Here is an 18,859-nt window from a genome sequence, read left to right as displayed (position 1 = left end):
CTTTTCTTTGGTTTTTTCCTTTTCATTTCTAGGTTTGAGTTTGTTCTTTCCTGGATCTCTGTTTGTTCTACATCATTTTCATAAATTTCTAGTAAGTTGATTTTCATAAATTTCTTGAATGCCAGGTTTGTGTTTGTTCTACTTAGAAATCTTATCTAAAAGGCTCCTCAGCAGACAGCTTTTCCTGGAAATGCCTTCAGTGATACTGTACTGTGATAAACTATACCACCAGGAAGCATGAGGTTAGCTGTTGATAGGACTTGCTTACTGCTGGCCTTTCCAATTGCATCTTTTTTTTGTGCTGGTTTTCTTTTTTCCTAATGACATCTTTATGTATTACAAAAACAGATGAATGTGTATAGGTTATGAAGCTGCATACTATTTGTTACATTTTTTTTCATATTCCACAGCCTATTCTGATCTCAAAAAAAATATCCACTACCCAAATTTGATCAGGTTGTATAATACTTATGAATGAGTCGAATGACACTATGGAGTCATGATGTCATGCATGTTCAATCAGTCAAGTCAAACCAATCATCTAGATCATTGCCATCATTTAGCTAATGTAGGGTTGGGGCAATAACCCTTTCATTGAGTGTAAAATTCAGGAATGTCAAAGTGCTTATAGGCAGTCTATTGGCCTTAGCCACCTTGCTTATTTCCTTTTTGTAGCACTGGACATAGTTTTCTTGTTAAGAGGAAGATGTGTTGCTTTATGTGCCTTTGGAGTCCCGCTTCTATTGCATACTCTTATGATCTTTTTATAATTATTCTGAAAAAATTATCTCGTCATTGTTGCTTACCATATTTGAATCAAGCTGTACAATACCATACAACCTGTTAGATGTATGCCCTAGAAGCCAATCTGGCTGACACATTGTTAATTCTAGGGACATAATTTTGTACTTGACTATTTATTATTGAATAAATAAAAGGCATCTTTTCATTCATATTATTTATGTGTCTATGAATCGTCCAAGAAATTAATAAGATGATGATACATATTCTCAAGAGTTGAGAATTTGAGCCATGTATCATTGGTGATTAATTTCTAAATGCTCCTGATCAATGGATCATCACGAGGACGGTGATCGATCCGATCAGTGCACATATCACTTTCCTTCTGGATGGACGAGACTTGAATCCACAGTGTAGGGACACTGAAGTGATAGTGCAGGTGCTTGTTAGAGAACAAGGGTACTGAGCGTGACCAAGACAAGAAGTCACTTGGATGTCTATCCACTCGTCAGTGACTTGCTTGATGTTGCAGTAGTGTGACTGGTCCTTTGACCTGCGGTGCTTCGGCCACTCACAGTGAGGTTATTGTAGTTTGACTGCACACATACATGGTCTCTAGCCATATGGGTCCATGCAGTGTAGATTGGCTGCAGTAAGTTCACTGTAGGAGTAGGGTATGCACCTATAAGGAATCTATCAACCTTGATAGAAGAGGAGTGATCCTATGTGATTTGTTAGACTGAGTTCTAAGACCTTGGCCAGGGCAGTAATATAAAGTGGAGAAAGAGTTTTCCACTATCGAACTCGAGTCAAATAAATCTTGACATATGACAGACGATGGGGTTTGACGAGTTGTCCATGACCTCCGTCCTGTAGGGATCCACGATAGTAGGACTGTATCACACGTTAACTGCACCTAGAGGTTCATCATTCTATTCTGCTGGGTAGCCACTACATGCTGCTAGGTGTCACTGGTGGATGGTGGGACTCATAGGGATTATCTTGATGATCGATAAACCCTAATGAGTTGAGTTGGAATCGTTCCAACCTATTGAAAGGAGTTTTCAGTGATATAGTGATAGAGATCACAATATATCTCACTACCAGTCAGAATAGAACCTATGGGGTCACACACACTAGAAGTATTGACCGATCCGATGGTTGAAATCGTGATTAAGAATCACAAGTAATCAATTTGATTGATAAGAAGTTGAAGAAGGAATAAAGGGAATTAATTAATTGGACTTGAAATAAGAGTCCTACTTCGGGTAGGATTCCTAGAGTCCTAATTGGATTAGAACTGGGAATCCTAGTTGGAGTAGGACTGGGATTCCTACTTGGAATAGGATTCCTACAATCCTAATGAGATTAGGAATTTTGAATTAAAATTGGATTCCTACCTGGAGTAGGATTCCTAGAAATCCTAATTGGATTAGGACTTCGGATTCAAATAGAGTCCTAATTGGATTAGGACTAAAATTAAATACATCCTAATTGGATTAGGATTCCTTAAGTCTAAATTAATTATTAATCTAATGAATCAACATGACTCCTAATTGGATTAGGATTGAAGAGTTCAATTGAGTCATGGATCATTCAAGTCCTAATTGGATTAGGACTAGCATAGATTGAACCCAATTTGGCTAAATCCTAATTAGATTAGGATTAAACCATGAGAGAGGAACCTAATCCTCTTTGGAAGAGGATTAGGTTAACCAAGTAAGAGGGGCATCAGCCCCTCTCCACTTGGCTAGGGCGACATGAAGAGAGGGGGCCGGCGCCCCCTCTTTGGTAAGTTATCATGGAGCTCCTAATTGTTAGGAGCTCCACTCCTTTTAAAAGGAGGACTAGGGCCGGCCCCCCTCAAGATTGAAGCCTCTCCTCCTTGTGCCGTGGCCACCCTCTCCCTCTCCTTAGTTGCAGCCGCAAGCAAGGGAAGAAGATCTCCAAGTGTTGGCGGCCTCCTCCCCTTCCCTTCCTTCATCCAACGCAAGGAACAGAAGAAGGCTGCGTAGGGGCTCATCTTCTTCCTCTTCTTCATCCTTCTTCTTCCTCCTCTCAAGCACAATCAAGGGTTGATTGAAAGAGAGGAGATCAGCCATCAAAAGAAGTCTTTGCAAGGGAGCTAGCACCCCGGGAAGACAAGAAAGCTTTGATTGGTCCTCTACTTCGTGTGGATACCCGTAGAGGCTGGACGTTTGAACGGCTTCAATCGAACCCTCTTCCAAAACCACGAATTCAGATTTGCGGTGCTCATCTACCTGCGCAAGGTGAAGATCTGATCTTCCTAATGGTTTTAAAAGTTTTAATTCTTACCTAATTACGAAAGGTCTCGAAACAACGTTCATGCGATGAACGTTGATCCCGCACATGCCCCCTTTCCACTGCCATCTGATTTTTGTTTTGAAATATCAGCGGCATGGGCGGGTTCCCAACAGTGGTATCAGAGCCTAGGCTTCGTAGATTAAGTTAAGAATTAAATATTTAAAGGCTTATTAGATCTGAAAATTAAATGATCATGCATGCTGAAAAATTCTGCATGCAGATTTTTCAAGGGTGCTGATTTTTTGCATGCTGATTTTTATGTGATAAAAAGATGATTCTAATTGCGTTGTTAATGAGATTACAAAGTTTAGAATCATGATTAGCATGATCAGCGACCTATGTCATGATATAATCAGTTAGTTTTCAGATCTGAAAATTATAATTGTTGCATACGGTGATGATCATAGGATTCAACCCCTTTTAGTATCAAATATAATGACCTGCGATGTGATCTGCGATGTCATGTAATTTTTCAGATGCTTGCATGCATCTCATTTGATGTTTTGAGAGGCCTGCGTGCCTCCTAAAAGGAGATGTAATTTATTTTTATTTTTATTTTACATCTGGTTGTATTTCTGTGATGTGATGTACATCAACGATCAAGTTGAAGCAAAGGCATGAGATGAAAGGTGATCTAAGCCGTTGATGGCGATGGGATCAAGAGTTGATCAAGGATCGAATCAAGGAGGCTTGGAATCAATTCAAGAGTTGAAGACCACTTGATCGATTGATGTGCATGTGCTTGTAATATGACCTAATTAGAATCCATGATCATCACCTATTTAAAGTTTAACTTTATTTGATGCTGCGATTATAACTGCCTGTGATGTACCGTTTGCATGTGATGTGAATGCGAGTCGGGTAGATAGGTTTACATGTGATGTAGCAAACCCAATTGAGACCTAAATCAAAACCTCCTCAATCAAGTCGAGAGTGAACCGACATGAGCAAGTCATATTAGATTAATTGATCTAATTGGTATCTAGGAAATCATGAAAGGTGGTTACTTAATTAGGACCTTACTCTCTGAGTAAGGGGAGCCTCCCACCTGCTTACCTGGCCAATTGTTCGATTACCTCTTATGAAGGGCTCAAGTTGCAAACACTAAGACCTGATTAACCAATATTAAGTCAATAGGTCTTCCACTGTAGTAGAGCTGCTAAGGCCTTTCTGATGTTGATTTGTCTCGGCTGGACACAGTGGTCAAATTGCATCGGGGGGCTGGACCTCTCTATAGACATGAGATGTTGTAGGGTAAAGGTGGGGTTGGGCACCAATAACTGTTAGGTGAGGACCCAATGACGACTTTATTCCTACGGTTATACGGTGGGTCTGACTTAACTAAGAAATGGGACCAATAACTGTTAGGTGAGGTCTTCATGGCTTAGAGACCAAGTTACACTGCAACATGCTTGAGAAGCATTGTACAAGAGTTGTACACTCATCCATCTATGTGTCACCAATAACTGTTAGGTGAGGTGGCATGTAAATCGATGGGACCGCAGTACCTACTAGAAACCCTAGTCGCGTAGGATTTCCGTTTTCCTACCAGGGGAGTGTAAGGAATTCGAGAAAATAGTGGGAGTTACATTTGTTCTAAAAGACCTTAGAACATATTAGGATCAGGTACAAAAGTCTAACTAGAATCTTTACTCTCTGCAGATACAATGTCGGCTTCAAACCCTTTGACCCGTATTCTTGAGACCAACCGACTGACCGGAACCAATTACAAGGACTGGCTTAGAAACCTCAAAATTATTTTGGACTGTGAGAAAATAGGCTACATACTCGATTCAGATATCCCCACACTACCAACACGTCCTACTGATGTTCAGCGTAAGATGCATAAAAAGTGGTTGGATGATGACATTAGAGTAAAATGCTATATGATGGCATCCATGTCTAATGAACTCCAATGCCAGCATGAAAATATGAAGACTACTAGGGACATACTGGCACACCTGCAAGAGTTGTATGGTGAGCAGAGTCGCACAGCTCGTTTTGAAGTGTCCAAGAGACTTTTCAAAGCGAAGATGCGCGAAGGGCAGTCTGTCCATGATCACGGTCTGACCATGATCAAGGACCTAGAGGAGCTTGAGAAGCTCGGTATGGACATGCACAAGGAATTACAAGTGGATTTGATCCTACAGTCACTTCCTGATTCATTTGGTCAGTTTATAGTAAACTACCACATGAATAAGATTGAATGCACTAAGACTGAACTAATCAACATGTTGGTAACTGCTGAGGGAGCCTTGAAAGGTTCAAGGGGCAATGTCCTTGCTGCTGAGTTGACTTCTGGTTCCAAGAGAAAGTCTACTTGGAAGAAAAAGAAGCCTGCTAAGAAGCAGAAGAAAGACAAGAAGCCAAAGAAGGAAGTTCAAAAGAAAAAGGCTAACGATAAAAGAAAATGTTTCCACTGCAATGTCGAAGGCCACTAGAAGAGAAACTATCCTTCATACCTCGAGAGCCTGAAGAACAAGAAAGGTGACACACCTTCAGAAGGTATAGACTTGCTCATAATTGAAACTAATCTAACAGTTTCTTCTACTTCTAGTTGGGTTATAGATTCTGATTCTAGTGCTCATTTGTGCACTACCATGCAGGGTCTAAAGGAAAGTAGAAGGCTGGCGGAAGGTGCGGTAACCCTTCGGGTTGGCAACGGGGCAAAAGTTGCTGCTGTGGCTGTGGGCATCTACCATCTGCGACTACCGTCTGGATTTAGTTTAATACTTAGAGACTGCTATTATGTACCTGTTGTTAGCAGAAATTTGATTTCTGTTTCATGTCTAGCACAGGAAGGTCATGTTTTTACATTTGACAAAGACTGCTGTTCTATTTATTTAAGAAATAAAATAGTCGCACGTGGTTTTATGATTGACAGTCTCTATCATTTACATATGGATGTATCTGTGAATGTTACCGAGCAAGAAGTGAGTGCCAAATGATCCAAAAGATCCAGAGATGAGATAAACCAAAGATATTTGTGGCACCTCAGACTTGGCCATATTGGAGAAGACAGAATGAACAAAATGGATAAAGATGGGCTTCTCGGCTCATTGACTTCCGAGTCATATCCAGTTTGCGAGTCCTGTCTTCAAGAAAAAATGGCTAGACTGCCCTTTGTAGGACATGGGGAGAGGACCACTGAAATACTTACCCTAGTACATACAGATGTATGTGGCCCATTCGATGTGCTAGCCAGGGGACGTTATTCTTACTTCATTACCTTTACCGATGATTATTCACGGTATGGGTATGTGTATCTTATGAGACACAAGTCTGAATCTTTTGAAAAGTTCAAAGAGTTCAAGAATGAAGTAGAAAAACAAACTGGAAAACCTCTTAAGGCTCTTCGATCAGATCGAGGAGGAGAATACCTTAGTGGAAAATTTCGGGACTATCTCAAAAAAAACGGCATAGTCTCACAATGGACACCTCCGGGTACACCTCAACTCAACGGGGTGTCAGAGAGAAGGAATCGGACCCTATTGGATATGGTCAGGTCCATGATGAGCTTCACTGATTTACCTATGTTCCTTTGGGGAGATGCCTTACTCACAGCAATTTATTTATTGAATAGAGTTTCCTCTAAATCCGTTCCTACCACACCGTATGAGATATGGTATGGTAAGAAACCAAGTCTGGGTCATCTCAAGATTTGGGGGTGTCCGGCCCACGTCAAGAGACTACAGGCGGACAAACTAGAGGCTAGGACCATAAGTGCTCGTTTTATAGGATATCCTAAAGAGTCATTAGGATACAATTTTTACGTCTCAGAGGATCACAATGTGTTTGTGAGCCGTCATGCCATCTTCTTGGAAAATCAGTTTATCCTTGATAGAGGCAGTGGGAGGAAAATTGAGCTTGAAGAGAAAGTCTCTGAAAAGCAACGAGTCATGGATCCTATAGAACCCATTCATAAAGAGCCAGTACAGGATGTCCCTCGACCACCTCGTAGATCTAGTAGGGTCTCCCATCCTCCCGATAGATACTTAGGTATACTAGAAGAGGATACCGAGGAAATGTTCCTAGTGGGAGATAGGGATCACATACAGGATCCCAAAACCTACGATGAGGCGATATCTGATATCGATTCTGAGAAATGGCTGGAAGCTATGAAGTCAGAGTTAGACTCCATGCATTCCAACCAAGTCTGGACCTTAGTAGACCCACCAGAAGGTATTGTACCTATTGGATGCAAATGGATCTACAAAAGGAAGATAGGTTCGGATGGAGAGGTAGAGACCTATAAGGCAAGGCTTGTGGCGAAAGGGTATAGTCAGCGCGAAGGCATTGACTATCAGGAGACATTTTCACCTGTAGCCATGCTAAAATCCATCCGAACATTGCTTGCCATTGCAGCATTTCATGATTATGAAATCTGGCAGATGGATGTGAAAACTGCTTTCCTGAATGGATATCTTGATGAAGATATCTATATGGAACAGCCTTTGGGTTTCACTTCCAGTGATGGAGATCACAAGGTCTGCAAGCTGCAAAGGTCCATCTATGGACTAAAGCAAGCATCTCAGAGTTGGAACACTCGTTTCGATGACGCAATCAAAACGTTTGATTTCATCAAAAACGAAGAGGAACCGTGTGTTTACAAAAAGGTTAGTGGGAGTGCTGTCGTTTTTCTCGTACTATACATAGATGACATTCTCCTGATTGGGAATGATATTCCCATGCTAACCTTGGTCAAGGTCTGGTTGTCAAAAGCATTCTCCATGAAAGACCTTGGGGAAGCATCCTATATTTTGGGAATAAAGGTCCATAGAGATAGATCTAAAAGGATGCTTGGCCTTTCACAGAAGATGTACATAAAGGAGGTGCTGAAGAGGTTCAGCATGGAAAACTCCAAGAGGGGTCTCTTACCCCTTAGGCATGGAATTCATCTCTCCAAGAAGATGTGCCCCAACACATCTGAAGAGATTCAACGCATGAGCAAGATTCCCTATGCATCGGCAATAGGAAGCCTCATGTATGCCATGCTATGTACACGACCTGATATAGCCCTTGCTGTGAATGTCACAAGCAGATATCAGTCGAATCCATGTTAAGAACACTGGACAGCTGTGAAGAATATTCTTAAGTACTTGAGAAGAACTATAGATTTATTCTTGGTCTTTGGGGGAAGATCAGAGTTAAAGGTAGAAGGATGCACACATATTGATGATAGAAAGTCTACATCAGAACATGTGCAATTGTGATTCAGTAAATTGGAAGAGTTCCAAACAACCGATCATTATAGATTCTACCTTAGAAGCTGAATGTTAAGCCGTATCTAAGGGTGCAGTGGAAACCTTCTGATTAAAAGTTAATTGCAGAGTTAGGTGTAATGTCATTAGATGCCATAACACTTTACTGCGATAACATTAGCACCATAGCACTAGCTATGGAGCCATGGTCTCATCAGAAGTCCAAGCACATAGAGCGGCGCTTCCATTTCATACGCGACTATGATGTAGAGGTGCAGAGAGTAGACTCCGCGGATAACGTGGCAGACCCGTTCACTAAGCAGCTAAGTCAGCAAAAGACTGAAGCCCACCTTGAGAAGATGGGGCTTAGATATATGACTGATTGGCTTTAGTGCAAGTGGGAGATTGTTAGATGTATGCCCTAGAAGCCAATCTGGCTGACACATTGTTAATTCTAGGGACATAATTTTGTACTTGACTATTTATTATTGAATAAATAAAAGACATCTTTTCATTCATATTATTTATGTGTCTATGAATCGTCCAAGAAATTAATAAGATGATGATACATATTCTCAAGAGTTGAGAATTTGAGCCATGTATCATTGGTGATTAATTTCTAAATGCTCCTGATCAATGGATCATCACGAGGACGGTGATCGATCCGATCAGTGCACAGATCACTTTCCTTCTGGATGGACGAGACTTGAGTCCACAGTGTAGGGACACTGAAGTGATAGTGCAGGTGCTTGTTAGAGAACAAGGGTACTGAGCGTGACCAAGACAAGAAGTCACTTGGATGTCTATCTACTCGTCAGTGACTTGCTTGATGTTGCAGTAGTGTGACTGGTCCTTTGACCTGCGGTGCTTCGGCCACTCACAGTGAGGTTATTGTAGTTTGACTGCACACATACATGGTCTCTAGCCATATGGGTCCATGCAGTGTAGATTGGCTGCAGTAAGTTCACTGTAGGAGTAGGGTATGCACCTATAAAGAATCTATCGACCTTGATAGAAGAGGAGTGATCCTATGTGATTTGTTAGACTGAGTTCTAAGACCTTGGCCAGGGCAGTAATATAAAGTGGAGAAAGAGTTTTCCACTATCGAACTCGAGTCAAATAAATCTTGACATATGACAGACGATGGGGTTTGACGAGTTGTCCATGACCTCCGTCCTGTAGGGATCCACGATAGTAGGACTGTATCACACGTTAACTGCACCTAGAGGTTCATCATTCTATTCTGCTGGGTAGCCACTACATGCTGCTAGGTGTCACTGGTGGATGGTGGGACTCATAGGGATTATCTTGATGATCGATAAACCCTAATGAGTTGAGTTGGAATCGTTCCAACCCATTGAAAGGAGTTTTCAGTGATATAGTGATAGAGATCACAATATATCTCACTACCAGTCAGAATAGAACCTATGGGGTCACACACACTAGAAGTATTGACCGATCTGATGGTTGAAATCGTGATTAAGAATCACAAGTAATCAATTTGATTGATATGAAGTTGAAGAAGGAATAAAGGGAATTAATTAATTGGACTTGAAACAAGAGTCCTACTTCGGGTAGGATTCCTAGAGTCCTAATTTGATTAGGACTGGGAATCCTAGTTGGAGTAGGACTGGAATTCCTACTTGGAATAGGATTCCTACAATCCTAATGAGATTAGGAATTTTGAATTAAAATTGGATTCCTACCTGGAGTAGGATTCCTAGAAATCCTAATTGGATTAGGACTTCGGATTCAAATAGAGTCCTAATTGGATTAGGACTAAAATTAAATACATCCTAATTGGATTAGAATTCCTTAAGTCTAAATTAATTATTAATCTAATGAATCAACATAACTCCTAATTGGATTAGGATTGAAGAGTTCAATTGAGTCATGGATCATTCAAGTCCTAATTGGATTAGGACTAGCATAGATTGAACCCAATTTGGCTAAATCCTAATTAGATTAGGATTAAACTATGAGAGAGTAACCAAGTAAGAGGGGCATCAGCCCCTCTCCACTTGGCTAGGGCGACATGAAGAGAGGGGGCCGGCGCCCCCTCTTTGGTAAGTTATCATGGAGCTCCTAATTGTTAGGAGCTCCACTCCTTTTAAAAGGAGGACTAGGGCCGGCCCCCCTCAAGATTGAAGCCTCTCCTCCTTGTGCCGTGGCCACCCTCTCCCTCTCCTTAGTTGCAGCCGCAAGCAAGGGAAGAAGATCTCCAAGTGTTGGCGGCCTCCTCCCCTTCCCTTCCTTCATCCAACGCAAGGAACAGAAGAAGGCTGCGTAGGGGCTCATCTTCTTCCTCTTCTTCATCCTTCTTCTTCCTCCTCTCAAGCACAATCAAGGGTTGATTAAAAGAGAGGAGATCAGCCATCAAAAGAAGTCTTTGCAAGGGAGCTAGCACCCCGGGAAGACAAGAAAGTTTTGATCGGTCCTCTACTTCGTGTGGATACCCGTAGAGGCCGGACGTTTGAACGACTTCAATCGAACCCTCTTCCAAAACCACGAATTCAGATTTGCGGTGATCATCTACCCGCGCAAGGTGAAGATCTGATTTTCCTAATGGTTTTAAAAGTTTTAATTCTTACCTAATTACAAAAGGTCTCGAAACAACGTTCATGCGATGAACGTTGATCCCGCACATGCCCCCTTTCCGCTGCCATCTGATTTTTGTTTTGAAATATCAGCGGCATGGGCGGGTTCCCAACACAACCTTCTTACTTTAGGGCATTTTCCTGTGGGTTGCAACTATTAGGCTCCATAAGCATTTGTGGCTACCAATATTATCAGCACATCGGTCCACATTACTTCATTTATTGTCAACATTTTTAAGGGTCAGATTTGAAATAGTCATATGATTTGATGATTCATTTTTCTGGTTGGAGTCTTTAAATCAGGGGACAGCGATCTGCAAATTGAATGCTGAATAGAGTTGCTTTAGTCATAGTACACACTGGATGGCTTAATTATTGGGGTGGCAGTGTATGAATGTTTCTTTCTGGGGATTCATATTATTTTTTGCATCATGTTTAAAAAATCTAATAGTTACTACTTTTCTAATTAAGTATTTTGCATCATTTTGGTTTTGACATTTAGGGTTATGCTTGTTCTTGTTTCCTACATGCATATGCAGGATTAAAAGACGTAAAGTGGAGAGCTTGGAGGGCATAAAAGAGCTTCAGGGATCAGTGATGATCGAGAGAAATCAAGAAAATATTGGTATTATTGGTTAGTATCTTGATTGTGAAGCAAAAAAAAAATTCTGTTTTCCAAATATAGGAATCTTTACTTACCAAACATGTTGCAGCTATATTTACTTACCAAATATAGGAATTTTAGTCAAGAATTGAGTTTAATCATGGAAGGAGAATCAACTTATTGATTAGAATAGAAATATAAAGTACATGTTGCAGCTATTTCAGCTACATATAGTAATGTTGAGAATGCTAATTGTAAAGATAGGAATGGGATCTTTGCAATTAATAATTTTCATTTTGCATATACTGCTTAAGCCTCTTGGAAGTCGTGCTTTTCAATTCCCTGTCTACTTTTCCTGCTCGTCCTATACTTATCTTTCCTTACCTGGCCGACCATAATAAGGCCATAGCGAAATGACCTGTAGCCGAAGGTGTTTACTATTCATATTTGTAATTGATGCGGAGATTTGCAAAAAATTGAGAATGTGGGTTTATAACTTCGTGACATGTCAAACTCTCAAAGAAGAATACTGCCTTTACTGAAAAATTGGAAGTACTTTTGTAATAAGGAAGTAGATGACAGGGAAGTAATAGCATGTAAATCCATCCCAAATAGTTGGAGGAAACTTATTTATGGTTGTGGTTTTGTGGAAATATAGGCAGGGAAGTGGACATCCGCACACACATATACACAGAAACACACACCCAAAAAAAAAAAACAAAAAGCAAAAAGAGGTACTAAGCTAGCAGGTGTGGAAATGGTTTTTGCAGAGATTTCAAAGTGGCTGCAGGACCCTAGATAGAGTTTTCAAGTTCTAGGTTCTATAGGTCCACGCATGGTGCCCAAATCCAAAAGACCAGTAGATGTAGTTGAAATAGTTGACATGATGGATCAATTTTTGTGTAACACCTTATTAGAATAACCAGATAAATTGTTTCTTTTGATTTTTTATCATATTGTATGCAGCATATGGATCCTGTCGTGTTGGAAGTAATGCAGATCCAACTTGTTTGTAGAACAAAAATTATCCCACTTTCCTGTTTGTGAATGAGCTTCCTCAAAACCATGATTACTTCAAGCTCCTTCAAATTTAATCATAATATTTAAATATTTAGGAGCCCGATAAGAACCAATCTCTTTCACATTGTTAGACTTTGCGGAGGCTATAATCCTTAGCTTTATGAAGACTGAAGGTTTGCTCAAGAATTTGGCAGAGGATGGTCAAACAATTACTAACTAATATTTTGTGTTTTGACAATGTCCTATAATCCATTCTATTTTGTGTGCCACTCTTAAGTGCAGAATCTTGGGAAGTACAAAAACATCTATTGTCTGAAAGTGCATAACTAAGTTCATTGTAGAACACTAAATTGTCCAACCAAAAAAGTGAAAGTTAAAAATTTTGCAGTAAACGAACTTATCTTTCAACATTTGTTTAGTAACTGTTCCGTGACTTTTTCAGTTATTGGGTTTCAGAGTTCAGATATAATGGTGGTCAAAGACACTTCACCACAGGCTTCCAGACTTAGTCACCTGATTAAGAAATCAGAACAGGTCAAAGCTATATGTGATTTGAAAACGAGCCGCTCAAAACAGTCATTGTATGTAACGTAGGAATCATAAAAAGATTTGAAAAATATTTGAGTCAGAAGGGAAACGGTACTCAGCACTGTTTGATATTCTTATAGCCATGGCCTGCTGAGCATTCCCAAAGCATGTCCCAGGTGTTCCATGATTTGGGGAACTAGATTGAGTCATTTTCCAAGATGCATTTCTTAGCATGTAAGGTTTCTGGTAAATATGTTTTTGAATAGTTTTCGAGTTCTATAATATCACTATCATGGTGCTGGCTATTTCTAAGGATACTTCATCTTCAAGAAAGCAATTTTTGTCAAAAGAACTTCGACACTATCTTGGTTACGTCCTTTTTTTGATTCTTATGGTATAGCATTTGAGCATGCCAAGAATAGATAAATTTCTTAATTTAGTAACAACTTGTCAGTGTACAGCATCAGAAAGGCACTTTGGCATTGTGCTTTATTTTACCGCCTCAAAATTGATTACTTTTATATGATCTTTTACATTTTAGTTTTTTACTATAAATTCTACTTTTAGTGCTTTAGCAACCTTCAACTATTATTTTGCTGCTGTAATTAAACTTTGGGTCATCTATGCTTCTACATCTTAGTAATTGTTAAAGTTTTTACATAGTGATGAGCAAGACTTACACTTTATAGTCAACTAAAGCTTACGCAAGCAAACTGAATATTCTACTACAGGTACATCTAAGAAACTGGCAGATGAGGATTCATGCCCTCCACATCCTGGATTTTATAAAGGCTTGTGCTTGAGATGTGGTCAGCTAGTGGAGGATGATGGGCCTATGCTTTCACTTGACTACATTACTAAGGTGCAATGCTCAAAATTATACTACAGAGCTGTAATATAATCATGATATAGTAACTTTATGTTTCTTATATAATGCAAATGGTAGTGAGGTGGACTGGGTTAGCAGCTTAATGATGCTTACCTAGGTGTATAAGCGATGTTTGTCCTCGAAATGGTCTGGAATGTGGATAACTTTTTTTCATTTTAGGCTCACATCCTGCTTCCACATATTTAATTCTAAATAAAATGGTCACATCTTGCATACTGGTGCCAAGAAGTGCCCATTTTTCACAAATTCAGCCTGGTTAGCAGCATGGAGTCGTTGTCAAATTTGAACAGGTTGCATCAGAAACCATATGCAGCTGACAATCTGTCATTCTTATTATTCTGAACTCAATCACCACAGGGTCCTGCATCCTGTCAATTTTCTCCTGCATTGTTTTGGGTTGTGGTGTAATTCCGTGTGCACCATACTTTCATATTCAACCTGTTTGGATGTGACAGTGTTCAGAAACATGAACCCCAACTCAATTGTACCTAACCCCTTCTCATACAAATCCTACTTCGTTCAGATTTTTTTTTTAATGTTAGTAATGGTTAAGGGTTCTATGATATGAACCCTTAATTTTTTATAATTTACATTCGTATTTTTATTTTTTTTAAAAAAATAGCAATCCCGACGCTTTGCATTGGTAAATAAAAATTGTGGGACGCCCTACGCCGACGCTTTAAAGCGTCGGTAAACTTGAAGCCTACGCCGACGCGTTAAAAATACATTTGCCGACACTTAAAAGCGTCGGCGATTCTGTTTTTGCCGACGCTTTCAGTTAGCATCGGCAAAAACTTTTGCCACTCCGTTATCGCCAACGCTTTTGCGACGCTTCTATTTGCGTGGAGGGAACTTTAGCCGACGCTTATAAGCATCGGTAAAGATTATAAAAAGCGTCGGGAAAGATGAATTTTCTTGTAGTGTTAGTTGCTAGTGATACTAAGGTTAATGATGCAAGTTGGTTATGGCACCGTAAATTAGGACATGCAAGTATGGATACAATATCTAAGTTAGTTAAAAGAGATTCTGTAATAGGTTTGCCAAAACTAACATTTGAGAAAAATAAAATCTGTGAAGCTTGTCAATATGGCAAACAATCAAGGAACTCCTTTAAATCCATAAATTGTGTCTCTACCTCTAGACCTCTTGAACTACTACACATGGATCTATTTGGACCAATTAGAACCACAAGTCTAGGTGGAAACAAATATGGTCTTGTTATTGTAGATGATTTTTCTAGATATACTTGGGTCATGTTCTTAGCTCATAAAGATCAAGCGTTTTCTGTATTTAAGAAATTTCATAAGGAAGTAACTAATGCGAGAGATGCTTCAGTCATAGCTATTAGAAGTGACCATGGAACGGAATTTGAAAATCATCTATTTGATGAATTTTGTAGTAAAAAGGGGATAACTCATAATTTCTCTGCACCTAGGACACCACAACAAAATGGAGTTGTAGAAAGAAAGAATAGAACCCTAGAGGAAATGGCCAGAACCATGTTATGTGAAAGTAACCTCCCTAAGTATTTTTGGGAAGAAGCCATTAATACATCATGTCATATTGTAAATAGAGTTCTATTAAGACCCATTATAAAGAAAACACCTTATGAACTTTGGAAAAATAGAAAGCCCAAAGTAAACTATTTTCATGTTTTTGGATGTAGGTGTTTCATTCATAATAATGGCAAGGATAACTTAGGTAAATTTGATTCTAAATCTGATGAAGGTATCTTTTTGGGATATTCTACATCAAGTAAAGTATATAGAGTATTTAACAAAAGAAACCTTGTTATTGAAAGGTCTATACATGTTGTTTTTGATGATACTAATGATATCTCTTCTAGCAAAAGAGATGTTCCTGATGATGATGCAGAAATTCTTGAAGAAAAGATTGATGAGATGACATTACAAGAAGATGAACAAAAACTAATTGGAAATGCATCATCAAGCCAAGAGGCAATTGTGGATCATGGGCTGACTAAGGCTTGGAGGTACGCTCATGGGTATCCTAAGGAATTAATTTTAGATGATCCATCTCAACCTGTTAGGACTAGAGCATCTCTTAGAAACTTAAATAATCATCTAGCATTTGTCTCACACTTTGAACCTAAACACATAGAAGAAGCTGAAAAGGATGTAAATTGGATAAATGCAATGCAAGAAGAACTAAACCAATTCACTATAAACAAGGTATGGAACCTAGTTGAACGACCCTCTGGATATTCAATAATAGGAACCAAATGGATATATAAAAATAAACTTGATGAAAATGGAATCGTGATTAGAAACAAGGCTAGACTAGTAGTAAAGGGGTATAATCAAGAAGAAGGTATAGACTTTGATGAAACCTTTGCTCATGTAGCTAGACTTGAGGCAATTAGATTGTTACTAGCATTTGCATGCTCTAAAGATTTCAAATTATTTCAAATGGATGTAAAAAGTGCCTTTTTGAATGGGTATATTAATGAGGAGGTGTATGTAGAACAACCTCCTGGTTTTGAAAATCATCAATACCCCAATCATGTGTATAAATTAAACAAAGCACTTTATGGTTTGAAACAAGCACCTAGAGCATGGTATGAAAGACTTAGCAAATTTCTGTTTGATCATAAATTCTCTAGAGGGAACGTTGATACAACATTGTTTTTGAAAAGGAAGAACAAAGATATGTTAGTAGTTCAGATTTATGTAGATGATATTATCTTCGGTGCTACTAACAATCGCCTTTGCGAAGAATTTGCTGACCTAATGCAGAGTGAATTTGAAATGAGCATGATGGGAGAGCTGAACTATTTCCTCGGGCTCCAAATTAAACAATCTGAAGAAGGGATCTTCATCAATCAAGCCAAATGCATCAAGGAGATGCTTAAGAAGTTTGATATGGAAGGAAACAAGTCAATCAGCACACCCATGAGTTCATCATGCAAACTAGACCAAGATGAATCAGGTAAATCAGTAGATCAAAAGATGTATAGAGGTATGATAGGATCTTTATTATATCTCACTGCAAGTAGATCTGATATCATGTTTAGTGTATGCATGTGTGCTAGATATCAATCTAATCCTAAGGAATCACATTTAATTGTAGTCAAGAGAATCTTTAAATACCTAATAGGAACGAAAAATATAGGTTTATGGTACTCTAAAGAATCTAGCATAAACTTAATAGGGTATACAGATTCAGATTTTGCTGGTTGTAAACTTGATAGAAAAAGCACCAGCGGGTCATGTCAATTCTTAGGAGAAAATTTAATCTCTTGGTTTAGCAAGAAACAAAACTCGGTTGCATTATCTACGGCGGAAGCCGAATATGTTGCTGCCGAGAGTTGTTGTGCTCAAATCTTGTGAATTAAACAACAACTTGAAGATTATGACATTAAACAAGATAAAATTCTCATTAACTGTGATAATACAAGTGATGAGAGCACAAAAGTGCAATCTACACATCACTTAAATTGGTATTATTGCTAACAAATAATAATAAAAGTGCTATATTAATATTATATTTTTGTTGGATGTAGTTGATCGTAAATCAGAGTTAAGATGCGTATTTGGTACAGATTGGGATGATGTATAACCCCGAACCTGATCATGCTGGAGCATAATTAATCTGATCAAGTACACTTGCACTCGAGCAACACTTGGCAGTCATCTGGAGGCACTGCATAATGGATTCGCCAAGGGTCTAGTTTCATCATCCAAGAGGATCCAAAAGCCCGTGGGGTTCACAGCAGCGGATCCAAGATCCATCTGTGCTTCCTAGCATCCCACGCATCCGAACCAGCTTTCCGGACCCGCATCAGACGCCCCATTCACCGTGATCCGGCCGCGATCATCTCCCGAGCCCCAGCCGTTCGTGAGCTTCCACCCAGCCATCTGCCGCGTCTGCATCCCAGAACACCCAACCATCCGTGCGTCTTCCTCACATTCCACGTGTTTCATCACCTCCCAGCAACCCGTCTGCCTCCTCTTCATCCGCCCGCGATCAATGCCATTTGCCTCCTCCACTGATTTCTCACATCCCAGCATCCCGCGGCAATCTTCTTCAGCAATCCCGTGTCCGTGCAACCTCCCAAGATCCCCCTTCTACCAGCTCCTCCGCATCTCATCCCAGCAAAGAACCAGTTTATGAGTCCGTGATTGCAGCCCGCGATCAGCCTCCTCCAGCATCCGCGGCTTCATCCGTCCGCTCCTCCCGCAGGTCCCGTGATCAGCGCCCAGCTTTCTCCTCCTTTCCAACGATCGTGAGCATCTCGGCGCCATTCGCCCCCTCCATTCCAGCGTCCCAGCTCCTTCGGATCAGATTCTCAGCATCCCGCATCCAGCAGCACGCGGCCGTTCGGAGATCCAACCCCAGTGATCCCGCCGCATCATCCTCTCCCGTTTCTCGCCATCAAGGAGCCATCGACCCCCTCCTCCGTGATCCGCCCAGCAATCCCACGGCCAGCTCTCGGAGATCCAATCCCAGTGATCACGCGATGCATTCTCAGCTCCCCTCCGTGTCCGCCTCTTCCGCCTTCTCAGTCTCCCGCGCACAATCCCAGGCACCCATTCCTCCTCCTCTCCACGCAGAATCAGGGAATCCATCGCCGGGGTGGGGGCGATCTATATTGAGAAGGAGTTCTCGTCCGGGGTACACAAAAAAAACAGGGAAGGAAGAAGAGTGGAGCCGAGCTGCTGTTGTGGAAAGAAAAAAAAAGTGTAGAGAGAAACAGGGGATGCCCCTGTTTCTGTTATTAAAAAAAAAAAGAGTGAGAAAGAGAGAGGAAGATGATGAGCTAAAGTACTTGGTGATGGGTGAAGGAAGATCCTTTGGTGTACCAAGTTCATGATGTAAATTCTAATCCTTTGCTTTATACGATCTATCTTTTGATTATGTTATGATTCTTATATGTTGAAAATTCTTTTATGATTTATGCTTATTGATACATGTTTTCCTCAATTATTTGATT

The sequence above is a fragment of the Phoenix dactylifera genome, chromosome 1 (genome assembly GCF_051530095.1).
Source record: "Phoenix dactylifera cultivar Ajwa chromosome 1, Ajwa_hap1_PhDact_Kaust_v1.1, whole genome shotgun sequence".
In the NCBI taxonomy this organism is placed as follows: domain Eukaryota; kingdom Viridiplantae; phylum Streptophyta; class Magnoliopsida; order Arecales; family Arecaceae; genus Phoenix; species Phoenix dactylifera.
This window is presented reverse-complemented; position numbering follows the sequence as displayed.